The sequence below is a fragment of the Aythya ferina genome (assembly GCF_964211825.1).
Source record: "Aythya ferina genome assembly, chromosome: 2".
Lineage (NCBI taxonomy): Eukaryota > Metazoa > Chordata > Aves > Anseriformes > Anatidae > Aythya > Aythya ferina.
This window is the reverse complement of record NC_140297.1, coordinates 94,588,053-94,591,424: the sequence shown is the minus strand read 5'-3', so window position 1 is coordinate 94,591,424 and position 3,372 is coordinate 94,588,053. Positions and strand designations below refer to the sequence as shown.

The window sequence follows — 3,372 nt, the reverse complement described above, 5'->3', positions numbered from 1 at the left end:
TAAGATTCCAAAAATCACAACGCTACACACAGCAGAAGTGTTGGTCACCAGAGTGAGTCCTTCACCTCTTTGTGTCCACTTCTTCATCAGTGATGTTGATCTCTCTGTAGGTGTTAAAACTGTGCTCTATTATCAGAATATAATCTTTAGTAGTATAATATATAGTCCAACAAAATCTTATACCTGATTCTACCTTGGTGACTTTAGATTGACTTCTCTACCCTATCATCTTTTTTTCAAAGACTTTATGATTGTTTAGGGTTTGCTAGCAATATAAACTTAAATACATCATGCTGTTTCTGAACACCTCTTATATTGTTTTATATTTTATATATAGTAATATTTTATACAGCCTGTAATCAATCATGGGTAGGCAAAATAAAATGTCTTCATCATGAGACAACTTTAGAATATCACTTTGACTTGATTACAGTTCAACTAGGAAGAAGGTTTGCTTCTATCCCCTATCTAAGTTCTTAATAGCACCTCTTGACAACTAGAACAATATAGATTTGTCAGGGTAACACTCTACTTGCTTCATAGCGGCATCTATTACCACAGAAGAACAATTTGTGAAATATTTGTAAAAATACACATAGTATTGCAAGTTATTTCAGAACAGTCCAATGCTTGTGTACAGGTGGGTATATTTTTCTCTCCTTACGTCAATACAATATTAATGAGTAACCACACCTTTCCACTTGGGATTCATATCACAACAAAAGCTCAACTCAAGAGGAGATCTGATATTGGTAGGAAATCATTGTTTCCAGAAGCCATGTTTAGAAACCACTGGTAGCTCTCTTTTGAGTATGCAAATATTTTGTATTTTGCCTCTGGTTGAGAAGTTGTAGCAGCCCTAGTAATGCAGCAGCCTACACTAGTGAAATGTTTAAAACTAATTAATCGCTGTAGACAGTATCTGCAAAAATGTTCCCTGCCTCATGGGATCCTACCATTCAGAATTAGGACCTGAAATAGAAAAGCATGAAGCACAGGCATAATACCAATCATGAGAGAAATTCCATTTACTTCAATGAACTGGTGCCCAAGAGTTTTTCCAGTTAAGAATTAACACCCTCACATCAGCAAGTAAGACAATGAGTCAGGCTGAAAATCTAGGAATGAAACTGAGGATAGGGAGAGGAATCTTGGTCCCAGATCGTTGTATAGATTTTATGGGGCTTTCAAAGAAGAACAGGCAAAGACTAGAGTGGATAAAGCCCTGAGAAGCCTGGTCTGACCTCTTAGCTTGCCTTCCTATCATCAGGTGATTGGGTTGTAGACCTTCTGAGGACTTTTATAACCTTACAGCAAATCATCCTATGAGCATAAAGATACAATAAATTTAAAATCAAAACCTTAAATTACATCAGTTTATCCATTGTCTTACTTGTCATACACAACAACATTACTATCATTCACGAAAATGTATGAAAAGCAACATTAATTGCATAGACCTAAGATGTCAACAAAGTTTTGGCCCTAACTTCTTGTGGTTTTTCCCTGAAGGTTCTCTCTCTTCTACATCATAGTTTTTGAAGTCACTTGCTAATGAGTATAATTTTTTCAAGAGCACAAATTAACTTGAAGAGAGGATTAGTGTTTATAATATCTCGTGATGATCTTATCAGTATAATGAAGGCATACAGAAACACGATCCTCATGTTATTTTAGACATTGAGGAATAAACAAATGTTGTATAAAGACATTTAAAGAGCATATAGCTGTACATGTAACTGAAGATGTTTTCTAAATTAGTGTCTCTGACCATGTTCCACTGCTTAGATAAAAACTTAGAGGCAAGTCTTGTTGGTATAGCAAAATATTTTTCTGGTTCTTCTGTTTCTTGAATGTAACATAAGTAAAATGACACAAGTATCATTTTGCAGGACAGAAAAGGACTTTAGAACTGAGAAGTATTTAAATTAAAAAAAAAAAAAAAAAAAAAACACTACAAAACTATTGTAACAATATTGTCATAGTAACCTATTCCTTCTGGACTGTGATTATAGGAATCAGGGAGTGAGCAAAGCAGTCATGAGGATTTTTCTGGGTTATCTGGCTTTGAAAGGATCATGTTCAAACCCTGAAAAGATAAAAGAGAGACTATACAGAATGTAAGCTGGACCGTTAAACATTTCCATATGACAAAATCCTCTCCTGAGATCTGACCTGCCTGTAGATTCCCCAGTTTGCAGATCTAAAGGAACGAGGCCCACCCGTGCCTGCTTTAAAGAGAAGAAGCTGGGCTTTTGAAAATTGATTTAAATTTCTCACCAGAAAATACCTCAATAAAACATATATATATACACATATATATATATATCCATTAAACATTCAAAAGAAAACCCCATAAACCAGGATTTGTAGAAAGTAACTCATCTAAAAATGACTGTAGAAACAACATCCCAAGTCAAGTAGGCATTTCTGAAAGAAATTTCTGCCCTCTGTAGAAGACATTGCTTTTATTCCTAAAGGTTACTGGTAAATTATGTCCTTAGGCAGCAATCCTGACATTTATGCACATGCATAACTCCAAGCACATGCCTAGTTTCATAAACCACAATGAAACTATCCGCATTCTTAAAGTTAAACACATGTATAAGCATTTGCAGAATTGAGATTCCTCACCCTAAATCAAAACTATCTTCTAGCAATAATTATAGTGGTAGGATAGAAAATTTGAAGCACAAGTAGTTAGAAGTACATGTTTCTCCTTCATCCAAAAGAATGTTTCTCCACTACACGTCAGGCACACCCCTAAACACACACTAAAATGTGATCTCACCTTCCACGTCTGTGGTTAGCCAGGTCCCTAGATGAGTCAAAGGAAAGTCTTTGTTTCTGTTCTGGGTTCTGCTCCTCAGGAGAGTCCTAGCTGCACACCTACAGCAGATAGTCACAGCATGTGCTCTCCAACTGCCATTGTATATCACATCTGCCCATGTCACATTGTCATGTGGCTGGTATCAGGCAAATAATGTAGCTCAAGGTCATTCCAGAAAGCTCAGGAGACCTATCACTAGGTCAGATTGGATTTGCAGATAGCCTGAAATCAATCTTCTCTTAGAACAGAAGAGGCACCTACTGCAAAGCTACAGGCATCCCATAGAATAAAATATTAGTACAGATAGAGTATATAGCTAAATAACAAATATTCAATGCAACACCAGAATTTTAGGAACAAAACTATCCAGATTAATATCAAGTGAGCAGCCATGTAAAATACATTTTAACATTAATGTATGTCAAGTTGAAATCCAGCCATTGATTTCTGACACCCAAAATGCATGGGTGTATACCTCTGAAGAAAGTATATAAATTAACTGATTTAAATTTTTTCTTAGCAAATGAGAAATGGCTTCTTTG

The 3,372-nt window shown here is 35.7% G+C and overlaps 1 long non-coding RNA gene across 1 annotated transcript; it reads right to left on the bottom strand.

Moving 5' to 3' along the window:
- Nucleotides 1–2,003: 2,003 nt before the first annotated feature.
- Nucleotides 2,004–2,910, bottom strand: LOC311432576. Its single transcript, XR_014690143.1, has 3 exons — nt 2,792–2,910; nt 2,176–2,228; nt 2,004–2,089 (listed from the first exon to the last, which is right to left on the bottom strand). It is a non-coding gene; the product is annotated as an uncharacterized lncRNA (long non-coding RNA).
- Between the last annotated feature and the right edge of the window lie 462 nt (nt 2,911–3,372).